General features: G+C 40.3%; 1 protein-coding gene across 2 annotated transcripts in view; it reads left to right on the top strand.

Moving 5' to 3' along the window:
• The first annotated feature begins 4,408 nt into the window (after positions 1–4,408).
• The window catches only part of EXD2 (exonuclease 3'-5' domain containing 2), a 53,437-nt gene continuing 40,636 nt past the window's right edge, over positions 4,409–17,209 (top strand). For both annotated transcript variants that reach the window (XM_049898254.1, XM_049898255.1), the window contains exons 1-2: positions 4,409–4,501; positions 10,233–10,354. The gene's annotated coding sequence lies outside the window, so the exon portion shown is untranslated. The remainder of the gene's footprint in view (positions 4,502–10,232; positions 10,355–17,209) is intronic.

Consider the following 17,209-nt stretch of genomic DNA (forward strand, 5'->3'; position numbering starts at 1 on the left):
TCTGTGGGTTCTTTTTTACTCTTTTGGTGAAGTCTTTTGATGACCATAAGTGTTTAATTTTTAGAAGATCCGTTATCTAGCTTATCTTTTGGAATTTGTGTGTTGTTAGTTAGGGTTTGTATCCTATTAATGCCAGTATTAGGGCCTCCAGGGTTGAGCCTATTTTTTCTTCTATGATCTTTATAGTTTTGGGTTTTATATTTAGGTCTTTGATCTACTTTGAATTAGTTTTTGTGTATGGTGTGAGGTATGGGTCCTGTTTCTTTTTTTGCAGATGGACATCCAGTTTTCCCAAAACCGTTTGTTAAAAAGACTGTCTTTTCCCCATATGATAGACTTTGGGCCCTTGTTGAAGATCAGGTGACCATAGGTGGATGGATTTACATCTGGGCTCTCAATTCTGTTCCATTGGTCAATGTATCTGTTGTTGTACCAGTACCAGGCTGTTTTGACTACTGTAGCAGTAAAGCAGGTTCTGAGGTCAGTTAGTGTGAGTCTTCCTACTTTATTCTTCTTCTACTAAAAAAAAAAAAAAAACAAAAAACCAAACCCATTGCCATCGAGTCAATTCCAGCTCATAGTGACCCTATAGGGCAGAATAGGACTGTTCCATAGGATTTCCAAGGAGCAGCTGGTGGATTCAATCTGCCGACTTTTTGGTTAGCAGCTGTAGCTCTTCACCCCTACACCACCAGGGTTTCCTCTTCTTCAATAGCGCTTTACTTATCCGGGCCTCCTCCCTTCCACATAATGATTAGTTTTTTCCATCTCTTTAAAGAATGTTGTTGGTATTTGGTTTCGGATTGCACTGTATTTGTAAATCACTTTGGGTAGAATTGTCATTTTTACAATGTTGAGTCTACCTATCCATGAGTATGAAATGTTTTTCCATTTATGTAGATCTTTTTTGGTTTCTCACAGTAGTGTTTTGTAATTTTTTTGTATGGGTCTTTTACATCTCTGGTTAAATTTATTCCTAAGTATTTTATTTTTTTAGGGACTATTATAAATGGTATTGCTTTCCTTACTTCCTTTTCACTGTTCTCCTTTTTGGTGTATAGGAATCCAACTGATTTTTGTATGTTTACCTTATATCCCGCTACTCTGCTGAATCTATTAGTTCCAGTAGTTTTTTTGTGAAATCTTTTGGGTTTTCTATGTACAGTATCATATCATCCACAAATAGGGACAGTTTTACTTCTTCCTTACCAATTTGGATGTCCTTTATTTCTTTTTCTTGCCTTATTGCTCTAGCTAGGACTTTCAGCACAATGTTAAATAGGAGTTCTAATAAAGGGCATCCTTATCTTGTTCCTTTTATCAAGGGGAATGTTTTCAGCCTCTTTCCACTAAGAATGATGTTGGCTATTGGTTTTGTATAGATGCTCTTCATTATGTTGAGGAATTTCCCTTCTAGACCTATTTTATTGAGAGTTTTTATCAGGAATGGGTGTTGGAGATATGCCATATTTGAATGTAAACAATGCATGCCTTCCCCTGCAAGGTATTTTTGTAAGCACACTATGCTCATTTTTTTATAGCAACATGTAAAAACAGCTGGCATAACGATGCTTATGAAAATACCTTGCAGGGGGAGGTGCAGTTGGCAAACAAACATAGGAGGTATGTGTAACTTGCATAAAAATAAGGTTCCTCCTCTTTCTAAACTTGCTACCAATTCTGACACCAGCTGTCTCTCCCATGGCACTCTCTGCTTCTCTGCTGGACTCAATAATTCATTGCAATGGCCACACAGAACTCACAGACCTTACTCACAGATACAGAGTTTATTAGGGAAGTAACAAGTTACAACTCAGGATCAGGAACCATGTAGGCAAAGTCTCCCTTCTTCAATGATGCACAGCTCTCTCAGCTCCTCTCAGCCCGCCAGGACAGGCCTCTTTTCTTGGCCCTTGGGCCTGCCTGGGCAAGTGTTACAAAGCTATTTAGCTCTGCTAACAAGTGCCTAGAGGCACCCCAGTCCACCAGAAAGCCTTCTACCTGAAGGTACTCAGCTCTGTGGGTTGGCAGGCTCACTGTAGCCACCTTATTCTGTGGACTGGGAAGCCCATTGCACCGTCTTGCACTAGTTTCCTGGCTCTGCTACTGCCATTTCTCTGCTGTGCTCCCTGCTGCTTCTCACCATCTCATGCCTTCTTTAGTGTTACAGCTTTCTTTGTCTCCTGAGTCTAGGAGGCTCTCATAGCAGGAACTCCAGGTCCAAAAAACATGCTCCACTCCTGGCTCTTCTTCTTGAGAGTAGTGAGGTTCCCCTTTTCACTTTTGGGATTAGCTTTTTTTAAGCCTAGCAGAGTGGCAAAACTGGCTAATCCCCTATAAGGATTTCATTACCTTGTTTGCATAGCCTTACACCCACAAGGGTTCAATGCACCTTATTTGTGGAGGCAAAAATTGTCCAATCCCCTTTGTGGGCCACAAGCACCATATTTGCATAGTCTCACCCAATAATTTGGTGGGAGTTGGCAGACCATGGCTCGAAACCAAAATCCAAAAACTAAACCCATTGCCATGGAGTCGATTCCGACTCATAGCGACCCTACAGGACTGAGAGAACAGCCCCATAGAGATTCCAAGGAGCCCCTGGTGGATTCGAACTGCCAACCTTTTGGTTAGCAGCCGTAGCTCTTAACCACTATGCCACCAGGGTTTCCATGGCTAGAAGGGTCATGTAATTGTAATTCACTACACTGCACAACATAACAATATCTCGTCTTCCAACCCATGAACACAAAATCTCTCTCCATTTACGCAGATATTTGATTTCTTTCATAAGTGCTTTGTAGGTTTCCACATACAGATCCTACACATATTTTTCTAGACTAAAAAGTACTTCTTTTTTTTGGATGCTTTGTAAATGGCATTGCCTCTTAATTTCAAATTCCTATTGTACATTGCTGGTATACAAAAAAGCAAGTGACTTCTGTATATTGATTTTATGTCTTACAACCTTGCTATACTTGCTTATTACTTCCAGCTTTTTCTTGTAGATTTTTTGAGTTTTCTACAATAATATCATCTGCAAATAAAGACAGTTTTATTTCTTCCTTTCCAATCTGTATATCTTTTGTTTCTTTTTCTTATCTTATTGCACCAGGTGAAAGGTGAGTTTAGTTGCTCCACAATCTTTCCACTACTTGGTATCTTCTGTCATTTTCATTTTAGCCACTCTGGTGTGTATGTGATGGTGTCTCACTATAGTTTTAATTTGCATTTCCTCTTTTTTTTCTTTTTAGGTGTTTCAGGAGAGAGCAGATAAAAATGCAAGGGGTTAATCTTCTACATTTGTCAGAAATGTCCCCTTTAAGGAGAATTGTCTGATGCAACTTAGAACCCTTTTTTAGTATTGGAGGCAACATAATATAGTGGATGAGGGCCACAAGCTTTATAATCAGACATACTGAGGTTTGATTCCCAGCTGAAATACTTACTTGTTGAGTTACCTTGAGAGTTTATTTAACCTTTCTCTATTTTATGTAAAATGGCAGTAGTAATAGTACTGCCTCATGGGGTTGTTTTGAGAAAGAAATGAGAGAAACATGTAAAATGATTTGTATAGTTCATACCACACTTTGAGCACCTGTGAACAAATGGCAGCTATTATTATAGTTTGCATTGTTTATTTAGACACATCTCATTTCTCCTTCTGTTCTACAAGTTCCATGAGAAAGGAACAGCACGTAGCACACATTAGCTGCCTCACATAGAACAGTTGCTAAAAAAGATTAGTTGAATGAATGATGTCACAAATAAACGGAAGCTAGTTTTTTTTTTTTAGTGTGGTTATTATTAAAGATGACATAAATTATTGTAATGGCTACAGGATAATATGACTGCTCATGAGAAATAATATTATTTAAATAATGTCCCTCCTTCTATTTACCTTCATCATTTCCATTTTTCCCATTGGCGTTGAATCGACTGCGAGTCACAGCGACCCTATAGGACAGAGTAGAATTGCCGCATAGAGTTTCCACGGAGCGCCTGGTGGATTTGAACTGCCAACCTCTCAGTTAGCAGCCGTAACACTTAACCACTCCGCCACCAGGGTTTCCACTTCATCATTTAACAGTTGAAATAAATGCAGTAGAGAAACACTAGCCCAGGTCTAATGAACAATGAAAATTGGATGTTTCATATTACATTTGTGGGGGTTCCAGAGGCTTAGACAAACAAAAACACCATCCCAGAAACAAAAACAAAACCATCACGTTTTTAAGAGACTTTAAGTCTTCCTAGTTTTAACAGATCCTTTGTTCAACAGTGGAAAAACTGGAGAAGCAACAGCTGTCCCCGCAGCTTCCGTACAAGATGGTGCCGCCCATACGCACACTCGACTAGGGTTACGTCCTCCTGGCCTGCCGCCGGACCGGAAGTGGCTTCCGTCCTAGTGGATCCGGGTGGGCGCGCGCAGGTGGCCACGGAGGTTCCATCTCCTCAGCGTGAGGTGCTGCAGGTGTTCGGGTCGGGTTAGGGGCCGCAGGTAAGGAGCCTTAGGGGTTAGCAAGGCATTACGCCGGGCTTGTGCGCGGGGCGGAAGAGGTTTCCAGCGCGGCTCGACAAGTATCGGGGAGACGAGTTTGTCACAGCGTGCGGGGGCGACCGGTTGCTGGCACCCCGTCGTCCCCGAGTGCCCTGTCCCTGCCCTTCTCCCCGCCCATTGGCGCGTCCTCCTTGTCTCCCTCACTCGCGGCGGGGGCGATTCAATATCGAGGTGCGCAGCGAGAGCTCTTTCTCCGGACCGCAGTCCCCCCACGCTCTCCCCGGGCCAGCCTCTCAGCTCCCCCTTCTCCTTCTGTGGGCACCTACCAAACCTTCATGGTTCCTCGACCCAATCAGCTACAAAGGAGGCAGCGTCGGGAGCCGCCTGGGAACTGCTCCGGTTGTGTTTGTTCGACGCGACTACGCTCACAGTTCCCTTCCCTCGCTTCGTGGAGACCTACCCCAACCTACTGTGACCGCCCCTTTCCTCCCAGACCACACCCGCTGCTCTGGGCCTTTCTGGGAAGCCACCTTTTTCTCCTCTAGCATCCCTCGGATAGATGCAAAACAAGAACTGTAATAATTGTTCATTACAAAATTGATGCCTGCTCAGTAAAATACAAACAAACCCAAAACTAACCTCCTCATATACCCATTTCTTGGAAAGACAAAGTTATTTATCTTATTTCGTTATTTGTATTGTAAGGATAGTAAGAATTGTGCTGAAAGGTTTGTTAATCATCAGAATTAGGAGCGCGGGAAGAAGAGGTTTAATAGGGGAAGGAAGGATCAGTTTTGGTCAAGTTGAGCTTGTTTTAAAAAAAAGTATTTGTTCTTTTATGTTTATTTTAATTATAGCCTGTGCGTACAATGTTGTAAAAAAATTTTCATGTAAAAAAATTAAACAGATACTCTTTGACCTATCTTTTTCGATCTCCAACTTTTCCTCTTTTACCAGTCCCTTATAGGGTAGCTGTGAGTCAGAATTGACTTGACGACAATGGGTTTGGTTTTTTTTGGTGTTCTCCCAAAGCAAGATCTGTTCTTAGTTTGGGGCATATTTTTCTAATTCTTTTCCTTTGCATTTATTGACGAGCGTGTGCATGTTTGTGTGGGTATGTAAAATTTTATGTTAAATGTTTACAGATGTGTATTTTATAAATATGCTACTTGTATGTGTTCAGCAACTTGCCTTTTTGTGCTTAGAAATGGGTCTTGGAACTTTTTCTTTGTTAACACAAAGAAATTTGCTCTGTGAATTCCGTAGTGTGTAAGATTCCATAGATTGCTTCCAGTCTTTCACAGTTAGACAGGCACAGTGTGGCAGAGAATCTCTTACATGCCTGTGTGCCCATGTGAGCATTTCCCAAGGCATGGTGGCAGGGTGTGGAGGAGCGGGAGGAATTGCTGGGTGGGAGGATGTGGACAGCTAATGTCTGCCAGACTGCCTACTAGCAATGTATAATAATGTCCATTTCCCCATGTTCTTTGAAACATTTGATATTTTCAGTCTTTTTTTATTTTTGGCAATCTGATGGATGGAAAATGATTTTTCAATGCTGTTTTAATTTGTATTTCTCTAATTACTACTGAGATTGAACATCTTTTTATGATTCTTGGCCATTTGAATTTTCTCTTTTGAGAAATGTCACTTTTTTCTGTTGGGTTGTCTTTTTCATACTGATTTGTAGAAACAGAAAAAATCAAGCCTGTTGTCGGCGAGCAGATTCAGAATCATGGCGACCCCATGTGTTATACTGTAGAACTGCTCCATAGGGTTTTCTTGGCTGTAATCTTTACAAAAAGCACATTGCCAGACTTTTCTTTCATAGTGCTACTGAGTAGGTTCAAACTGCCAACATTTATATATTCTGGCTCTTAATCTTTTGTCATTTGCATATGTTTTAAGGATTTAAGAAAAAAAAGATTTACTCCCAATTTATTTTAAATTTTGCTTGTCTTTTTAACCTTTTGGCACCTTCGTTGAACCAAAATTTAAAATTTTATCTTTAAATTTATCAGTGTTTTATTACGTGTATCTTGTGGCTGGAAACCCTAGTGGAGTAGTGGTTAAGTGCTCCAGCTGCTAACTAAGAGGTTAGCAGTTCAAATCCACCAGGCACTCCTTGGAAACTTGGGGCAGTTCTGCTCTGTCCTATAGGGTCGCTATGAGTTGGAATTGACTTAACAGCAGTGGGTTTGGTTTTGGTTTATCTTGTGGCTATCATTCCCTACCCCCAAAATAAAACAAAAAATACCAAACCAGTTGCCATGGAGTCAATTCAAACTCCTGGTGGTCCCCTGTATTTCAGAGTAGAACTGTACTCCATGGGATTTTCAAGGGCTGTGATCTTTTGAAGGTAGATAACCAGACCTTTCTTCTAAGGTGCTTCTGAGTGGATTTGATCTGCCAGCCTTTTGGTTAGTAGCTGAGTGCTTAACCGTTTATGCCACCCAGTTATGACCCAGCAAATTCACTCCCAGGTATGTAAAGAGAAATGAAAACGTATGTCCACACAAAAGTTCATGGCAGCATTATTCACAATAGCCAAAAAGTAGAAACAGCCTAGATATACATCAACTGATGAATGGATAAACAAGTGTAATACAGACAATGGAATTTTATTCATTAATAAAAAAGAGTGAAGTACGGATAGATGCTGCAACATGAATGAACCTTGAAAATATTATCAAAATAAAAGAAGCCAGTCACAAAAGACACACGTTGTTTGAATCCACTTACGTGAAATATCCAGAATAGGCATGTCTACAGAGACAGAAAGAAGATTAGTGGTTGCCTAGGGCTGGGGTATTAAAGGGTGGGATGGGGAGTGACTGCCAACAGGTACATGGTTTTTTTGAGGGGGGGGCAGTGATGAAAATGCTCTAAGATTGCATTGTGATAATTGTTGCACCAATTCTGAATATACTAAAAATCACTGAATCGTACACTTTAAATAATGAATTGGTTTGTGACGTCTTAATGAAGGCATTAAAGCAATAAACAATTTTAACAAGCTGATCCTAAAATTAATCTGAAAAAGAAACTGTAAGAATAGCCAAAAGTACTGTTTTTTAAATAATGAGAAAGTACATGAGCTGATAAAATACATGACTTCTGATAAAACAGTCATCATCATCATGACAGAGTATTTACCCTTTCCTGCGTAGATAACACAGTATAGCATGTATAGCGTTTGTGAAAAATCAGTACGTACATAATAAATGTAGCATTTCAGAATAATGAGTCAAGAGTGGAGAAAATTTCCAGGATGATATTATTTGGAAAACAATAATTAGACACACACACACACCCCCCAACAAAAAAATAATTCCAGAGGAATTAAACAAAACTCAAACATATCATAAGTTATAGGAGAAAATATAGTTCTTGATGTTGGTACTATTGACATTTTAAGGCGGATGATTCTGTGTTGTGGGGGCTGTCCTGTGCATTGTAGGGTGTTTAGCAGCATCCCTGGCTTACCCACTAGATGTCAGTAACACAGCGTCCCCTTGTCCCCCAGTTGTGACAACCAAAAATGCCTCCATACATTGCCAGATGTTCCCTGATGGGGCAATATCACTCCGATTGGAGAACTGCTGGGGTGGGGATAGGAGTTCCTGGATGGCACACATGGTTAAGTGCTTGGCTACTGACTGAAAGATTGGCGGTTCAAATCTACTCAGAGGTATCTCAGAAGGAAGGCGTGGTGATCCACTTCAGAAGACCACCAAACCGAAACCAAACCCACTGCTGTAGAGTCAATTCCAACTCACAGTTGACCCTTGTTGTTGTCATGTGCTGTCGAGTCGATTCCAACTCACGGTTGACCCTAAAGGACAGAGTAGAACTGCCGCATAGGGTTTCCAAGGCTGTAAATCTTCCAGAAGCAGACTGCCACATTTTTCTCCCGCAGAGCAGCTGGTAGGCTTGAACCACTTACCTTTTAGTTAGCAGCCAAGAGCTTTAACCAGCATGCCACCAGTGCTCCTTCCAAAAGATCACCAAAAAAAAAAAAACTAACCAAATACATTGCAGTAGAGTTGGTTCCAACTCTTAGCAAGCCTATAGGAACAGAGGAGAACTACCCCGTAGGATTCCCAAGGAGCAGCTGGTGGATTCAAATTGCCGAGCCTTTGGTTGGCAGCCTTAGCTCTTAACCTGCGCCAGCAGGGCTCCCCCAGAAGATCATAGCCCTTGAGAACCCTACAGAGTGTAGTTCTACTCTGAGAGGCCACCTTGAGTAGGAATCAACCTGACATCATTTTTTTTTTTTTAATGATAACTCTATGTTTAATTGTTTGAATTACCTTAAAAAACTCAAACTATTTTCCAGACTACTTTCCACATTGGCCGTGCTGTTTTATGTTTCGACCAGCAGTGTACTAGGGCTGCTTTCCCGATGTTTTAGAATAGCCATCTTAGAGGGTGTGAAGTGCTATCTCATTGTGGTTTTGATTTGCATTTCTCTAATATTTTCAGGGGCTTGTTGTCCATTTGTATATCTTCTTTGGAAAAATACCTATTCAAATCCTTTGCTCATTTAAAAAAAATTTTATTTTAGTGAAAATATAACAGCAAAAGATACACCATTTAAAAAATACTGTGATTTTGGAGAAAATGTACATAGCACATTAGGTTCTCATTTAACAATTTCTATACATATTATTCAGTGACATTGGTTACACCTTTCACAGTGTGTGAGCATTCTCATTATTTTCATTCTGGTTGTTCTGTTTCCATTAATTTAGCTTCCTTCTCCCCTCTTACTTTCTTGTATTTGGTATAATATAAATGTTGACTATTAGGTCTCATTTAGATGATTGTTTAGAGGAACACAGAACTTACAGGTGATATTTATCTTATGAGTGTCTCTTTCTTTTAGCTGATAGGTGACCACCAGGAGTGGTACGAGTTCCAAGTTTAAAGGGTATCCCAGGGTGATAGTCTTGCGGGTAAAAGATAGACCAATTTAACAATTTCTACATGTATAATTTAGGGACACTGATTACATTCCCCAAAGTTGTACATTTGCTCATTTTTAAATTGGTTTATCTTTTTGTTATTGGGTTGTAAGAGTTCTTTATGTATTCTAGACACGTGCCTTTATTAGATACGTGATTTGCAAATACTTTCTCCCATTCTGGGGGCTTTTTATTTTCTTGATGGTCAAAATTGTTCTTAAAAATGTTTTTAAAAGTTAAGTTTGCATCGAATTTATATATTGTTTTGAGTATTTCTATAAAACAATGAATCTTCCCTTCCTCATAAACAGGATAATTGCAGTAGGGCCGCTGTGAGGGTTAAATGAGTAGTAAGCACATGGTAAAATGTAAAGTGCCTGGTGATGGTAAGTGCTCTGTTAATGGTAGCTGCAACAATGTGCATCTACTCTTCAGGTCTTCTGCATCCTCAGTGAAGTGTTCTGTTTTTCTTCATATTGATCTTGTACATCTCTTGCTGAACTTATTCCCAGGTTTTGTGTGTGTGTGTGTGTGTGTGTATATGTAGTTGTTTTGTGTAGTTTTTAAATAGTTTAGGTTGCTGTTATGATTGTAATTTTTTGGAGGGGAATGGGATTTTTTTTCTTCACCTTTTTGTAATGGGTAAATAGGAAGCTAATGATTTTTATTGTTGAGTTGTATTCCGTTGCATGGAGCCCCTGAACAGCATAAACAGTTAACTGCCTGGCTACTAACTGAAAGGTTGGTGGTTTCAATTCATCCAGAGGTGCCTTGGAAGAGAGCCCCAGCAATCTACTTCCGAAAGATCACAGCCATTGAAAATTTTATGGAGTGCAGCTCTACTTTGAAATGTGTGAGGTCGCCACGAGTTGGAATCAACTTCAAGGTAACTTTTTTTTTTTTTTTTAAGAAAACTGTTGATTTCTATTCCTGAGTAGTAGTTTATTGTATGGATGTACCCTTTGGACTAGTTTTGGCTTTTGGCTATTATGAATAAAGCTGCTATGAACATTCTTGGACAAGTCTTTTTTTTTTTTTTTTAATTAACTTTTATTGAGCTTCAAGTGAATGTTTACAAATCAAGTCAGACTGTCACATATGAGTTTATATACACCTTACTCTGTACTCCCACTTGCTCTCCCCCTAATGAGTCAGTCCTTCCAGTCTCTCCTTTCGTGACAATTTTGCCAGCTTCCAACTCTCTCTATCCTCCCATCCCCGCTCCAGACAGGAGATGCCAACACAGTCTCAAGTGACCACTTGATTTAATTAGCTCACTCTTCATCAGCATCTCTCACCTACCCACTGACCAGTCCCTTTCATGTCTGATGAGTTGTCTTCGGGGATGGTTCCTGTCCTGGGCCAACAGAAGGTTTGGGGACCATGAACGCCGGGATTCCTCTAGTCTTAGTCAGACCATTAAGTATGGTCTTTTTATGAGAATTTGGGGTCTGCATCCCACCGATCTCCTTCTCCCTCAGGGGTTCTCTGTTGTGCTCCCTGTCAGGGCAGTCATAGATTGTGGCCGGGCACCAACTAGTTCTTCTGGTCTCAGGATGATGTAGGTCTCTGGTTCATGTGGCCCTTTCTGTCTCTTGGGCTCTTAGTTGTCGTGTGACCTTGGTGTTCTTCATTCTTCTTTGCTCCAGGTGGGTTGAGACCAATTCATGTATCTTAGATGGTCGCTTGTTAGCATTTAAGACCCCAGACGCCACATTTCCAAGTGGGATGCAGAATGTTTTCATAGTAGAATTATTTTGCCAGTTGACTTAGAAGTCCCGTTAAACCATGGTCTCCAAACCCCCGCCCTTGTTCCGCTGACCTTTGAAGCATTCATTTTATCCCGGAAACTTCTTTGCTTTTGGTCCAGTCCAGTTGAGCTGACCTTCCATGTATTGAGTATTGTCCTTCCCTTCACCTAAGGCAGTTCTTATCTACTAATTAATCAGTGAAAAACCCTCTCCCACCTTCCCTCCCTCCCCGCCTCGTAACCACAAAAGTATGTGTTCTTCTCAGTTTATACTATTTCTCAAGATCTTATAATAGTGGTCTTATACAATATTTGTCCTTTTGCCTCTGACTAATTTCGCTCAGCATAATGCCTTCCAGGTTCCTCCATGTTATGAAATGTTTCACAGATTCGTCACTGTTCTTTATCAATGTGTAGTATTCCATTGTGTGAATATACCACAATTTATTTAACCATTCATCCGTTGATGGACACCTTGGTTGCTTCCAGCTTTTTGCTATTGTAAACAGAGCTGCAATAAACATGGGTGTGCATATATCTGTTTGTGTGAAGGCTTTTATTTCTCTAGGGTATATTCCGAGGAGTGGGATTTCTGGGTTGTATGGAAGTTCTATTTCTAACTGTTTAAGATAACGCCAGATAGATTTCCAAAGTGGTTGTACCATTTTACATTCCCACCAGCAGTGTATAAGAGTTCCAATCTCTCCGCAGCCTCTCCAACATTTATTATTTTGTGTTTTTTGGATTAATGCCAGCCTTGTTGGAGTGAGATGGAATCTCATCGTGGTTTTAATTTGCATTTCTCTAATGGCTAATGATCGAGAGTATTTTCTCATGTATCTGTTAGCTGCCTGAATATCTTCTTTAGTGAAGTGTGTGTTCATATCCTTTGCCCACTTCTTGACTGGGTTTTTCGTCTTTTTGTGGTTGAGTTTTGACAGAATCATATAGATTTTAGAGATCAGGCGCTGGTCGGAGATGTCATAGCTGAAAATTCTTTCCTAGTCTGTAGGTGGTCTTTTTACTTTTTTGGTGAAGTCTTTAGATGAGCATAGGTGTTTGATTTTTAGGAGCTCCCAGTTATCTGGTTTCTCTTTGTCATTTTTGGTAATGTTTTGTATTCTGTTTATGCCTTGTATTAGGGCTCCTAAGGTTGTCCCTATTTTTTCTTCCATGATCTTTATCGTTTTAGTCTTTATGTTTAGGTCTTTGATCCACTTGGAGTTAGTTTTTGTGCTTGGTGTGAGGTATGGGTCCTGTTCCATTTTTTTGCAAATGGATATCCAGTTATGCCAGCACCGTTTGTTAAAAAGACTGTCTTTTCCCCAATTAACTGGCTCTGAGCCTTTGTCAAATATCAGCTGCTCATATGTGGATGGATTTATATCTGGATTCTCAATTCTGTTCCACTGGTCTATGTGCCTGTTGTTGTACCAATACCAGGCTGTTTTGACTACTGTGGCTGTATAACAGCTTCTGAAATCAGGTAGAGTGAGGCCTCCCACTTTCTTCTTCTTTTTCAGTAATGCTTTGCTTATCCGAGGCTTCTTTCCCTTCCATATGAAGTTGGTGATGTGTTTCTCTATCGCCTTAAAAAATGACATTGGAATTTGGATCGGAAGTGTGTTGTATGTATAGATGGCTTTTGGTAGAATAGACATTTTTACAATGTTAAGTCTTCCTATCCATGAGCAAGGTATGTTTTTCTACTTAAGTATGTCCTTTTTAATTTCTTGTAGTACAGCTTCGTAGTTTTCTTTGTATAGGTCTTTTTACATCCTTGGTAAGATTTATTCCTAAGTATTTTATCTTCTTGGGGGCTACTGTGAATGGTATTGATTTGGTTATTTCCTCTTCGGTGTTCTTTTTGTTGATGTAGAGGAATCCAAGTGATTTTTGTATGTTTATCTTATAACCTGAGACTCTGCCAAACTCTTCTATTAGTTTCAGTAGTTTTCTGGAGGATTCGTTGGGGTTTTCTGTGTATAAGACCATGTCATCTGCAAATAGAGATAATTTTACTTCCTCTTTGCCAATCTGGATGCCCTTTATTTCTTTGTCTAGCCTAATTGCTCTGGCTAGGACTTCTAGCACAATGTTGAATAAGAGCGGTGATAAAGGGCATCCTGGACAAGTCTTTTTGTGGATAGATTTATTTTTAAGTTAACTTCAGGTATTATTTTCCTTGGCCTCTTTGAATATTCTTACTTTAAAGTCCCTTCTAGGTCCCCCTATGACCTGGTTCCTCAGATCTGGATGTTTTTGTTTGATGGCTCTGTGAACTATAATGATGTTAGGGTTTTGTTTGTTTGTTATTGGCTTGTTTGTAAGCCCTCTTTTAGGGGATAGTCTTCCATGGAAGGCCTGCATGTGTTTTCTAGTAACGTCTTTGTCGTTGACTCTGTCTGGGTCCAACAGAGCTCACCAATTTTAAATGAGTTCTAATTTTAACTTTTTGGCTCAGGGTTTCTTCTGGTGAGGAAAATGTGAATTTGGGCCCTGTACCTGCCCAGAGTTCAGGCTTGAGGTCTGCCCTCTCACAAGTAACTCTTTTCCTATTCTCAGCCTGGGACAGGTGGCCTCTGATTGCCATGAGCCCAGGCCACATTGGGCGGACATTTCCGGATCTCTGTTCATGGACCGGGCAACACTCTCCAGGGTTCCATTTGCCTGGCGCATATCACCAATCACCTAGATTGGTGATATGCGCCAGCTCTGGGGCTTGCATGAGTTCTGGCCTCTGCCCAGCTTCATCTCCCACCCACTGTAGGCTCCCTCTTCCATTCGTGTCACCCACTGGTTTCACTCTCTTCTTTTTGATCTTAACCATGTATTAAATTTTATCTTTTTAATGTTTTTTCCAGCATTTATATTGTTTAGGGTGGGAAAAGGAAGAGTTTTTTATCTTCTCATATTATTTTAACCAGGAATTTCTCTAGGCAAGTTATTTAATCTCATTAGGCCTTGGTTTCCTCTTTAATAAAAATCCTAGGGAAAAAGTGCATGTAAAGTACTTAGGAGAGTTCCTGGAATAAAGTAAATATTTTAAAAACAACACAGCTACTGTATTTTTTAAAAAATTATTTGTGGTTCAAGTGAAAATTTACAAATCAAGTCAGTTTCTCATACAAAAATTTATACACACTTTGCTGTATACTCCTAGTTGCTCTCCTCCTAATGAGACAGCACACTCCTCCTCTCCACCCTGTATTCCTGTGTCCATCCAGCCAGCTTCTGTCCCCCTCTGCCTTTTCATCTCCCTTCCAGACAGGAGTGGCCCATGTAGTCTCGTGTCTACCTGAGCCAAGAAGCTGACTCCTCACGAGTATCTTTTATCTTATAGTCCGGTCCAATCTCTGTCCGAAGAGTTGGCTTTGGGAATGGTTCCAGTCTTGGGCTAACAGAAGGTCTGGCGACCATGACCTCTGGGGTCCTTCTAGTCTCGGTCAGGCCATTAAGTCTGGTCTTTTTATGAGAATTTGAGGTCTGCATCCTGCTGCTATCTTTCTCCATCGGGGATTCTCTGTTGTGTTCCCTGTCAGGGCAGTCATCGGTTGTAGCCAGGCACCATCTAGTTCTTCTAGTCTCAGGCTAATGTCTGATTTACGTGGCCTTTTCTGTCTCTTGGGCTCATAATTACTGTGTGTCTTTGGTGTTCTTCATTCTCCTTTGCTCTAGGTGGGTTGAGACCAATTAATGCATCTTAGATGGTTGCTTGCTAGCGTTTAAGGCCCCAGATGCCACTCACCAAAGTGGGATGCAGAATGTTTTCTTAATAGATTTTATTATGCCAGTTGACCTAGATGTCCCCTGAAACCATGGTCCCCAAACCCCTGCTCCTGCTACTCTGGCCTGTGAAGCGTTCGGTTGTATTCAGGAAACTTCTTTGCTTTTGGTTTAGTCCAGTTGTGCTGACCTCTCCTGTATCATATGTTGTCTTTTCCTTCACCTAAAATAGTTCTTGTCTACTATCTATGCAGTGAATACCCCCTCCCTCCCTGCCTCCCCACTCTCTTGTAACCATCAAAGAATATTTTCTTCTCTGTTTAAACTATTTCTTGAGTTCTTATAATAGTGGTCTCATACAATATTTGTCCTTTTCCAACTGACTAATTTCACTCAGCATAATGCCTTCCAGATTCCTCTGTGTTATGAAATGTTTCATGGAGTCATCATTGTTCTTTATTGATGCAGAGTATCCCATTGTGTGAATATACCGTAATTTATTTATCCATTCATCTGCTGATGGGCACCTTGGTTGCTTCCATCATTTTGCTTTTGTAAACAGTGCTGCAGTGAACATGGGTGTGTATATATCTGTTCATGTAAAGGCTCTTATTTCTCTAGGATATATTCCAAGGAGTGGGATTGCTGGATCGTATGGTGGTTCTATTTCTAGCTTTTAAGGAAGCGCCAAGTTTTCCGAAGTGGTTGTACCGTTTTATATTCCCACCAGTAGTGTATAAGTGCTCCAGTCTCTCCACAACCTCTCCAACATTTATTGTTTTATGTTTTTTTGATTAATGCCAGCCTTGTTGGAGTGAGATGGAATCTCATTGTAGTTTTGATTTGCATTTCTCTAATGGCTAGTGATCATGAGCATTTCCTCATGTATTTGTTAGCTACCTGAATGTCTTCTTTATAGCTACTATATTATCATAGTCATTATTACTGGAGTGCTTGGTTGGTACAAACAGTTAAGCACTTGACTACTAATTGAAAGGTTGGTGATTCAAACCCTCCAAGAGGTGCCTCGGAAGAAAGGTCTAGCAGTTTGCATCTGAAAGGTCACAGCTTTGAAAACCAGATGGAGCAGTTCTACCCTGCAGCACACAGTAGGGCCGCCATGAGTTGGAACAGCTTGATGTCAACTGGCTTGGTTTTGTTTTTCATTATTATTTTTATTAAATAATTATTATTGTGATTCCATTTTTCTTCTCCAGTGGCTGAATATCTCCACAGGCATGATTATAACCCCGGTTGTTGTAATTACTAAATTATTTTTAAAATTAGTGTGATTTTAGTGACAAAAATAGTACAACACACTCATGGGAGATGCTAAGCTGTAGAGGAGTGTAGGCGGGTCCAGCAGATGGCTCTGTCTATGGACAGTATAAATTGTAGCCTGGAGCCCACAGATGGAGAACCCAGAGCCCAGAATTATTTTTATTTGGCTGGCTCAAGTTTTAAAAAATTGTAAGTTTGTTGCTAACGTTTAAAAATGATGATATTTCATATAAAATTTAATATCTAACTTCTCAGAATCATTAAAATATTGTCTACACTAGTCTTTCTTCCTGCACAGATTTGATCAACTGGTGCTGAAATGGTTGCTGTCCTGTATTTCCTCCCTATCACTGAGGCCAAGGGCCACTTGCCACTTATCATCACACTTTTACTGTTGCCTTTTTTTTTTTTTAATAATACAAAAATAGCACTGTATACCCAATTCTCCATCGAAACGGGAAAACAAAAGTTGGTTGGAGAAAGCCACATATTATCAGAAAAATAGGAAAGATACTATTTTGTGGAGGAAATAGGAACTGTCCCTATATATTTAATAGGGTGTATTTTTTTTTTATCTGTGTCAGTTTTCGTATGGTTGGCTTGCTTCATTTATTTTCATTAACCTGCCTGACCCTGTGAACACTTAAATTTGCAACCTTTTTCTGGGTGTCTTTGATATCTCTCTAAGATATGTCCAATTTTTCTTTTCTGATCCCTTCTTCCTTTTTGTATTGCCTGCCAAAAACCAAACCAAACCAAACCGTTGCCTTCGAGTCAATTCTGACTCATAGTGACCCTATAGGACAGAGTGGAACTGCCCCCATAGAGTTTCCAAGGAGTGGCTAGTAGATTCGAACTGCTGACCTTTTGGTTAACAACCATAGCTCTTAACCACTGCGACATCAGGGCTTACATTAAAATAGCTAACTCAGTTTCCATGGAGAACTACTAAGACATCTAGAGCAACAGGAAAACCTGTTTCCT

The sequence above is a fragment of the Elephas maximus genome, chromosome 10 (assembly GCF_024166365.1).
Source record: "Elephas maximus indicus isolate mEleMax1 chromosome 10, mEleMax1 primary haplotype, whole genome shotgun sequence".
NCBI lineage: Eukaryota > Metazoa > Chordata > Mammalia > Proboscidea > Elephantidae > Elephas > Elephas maximus.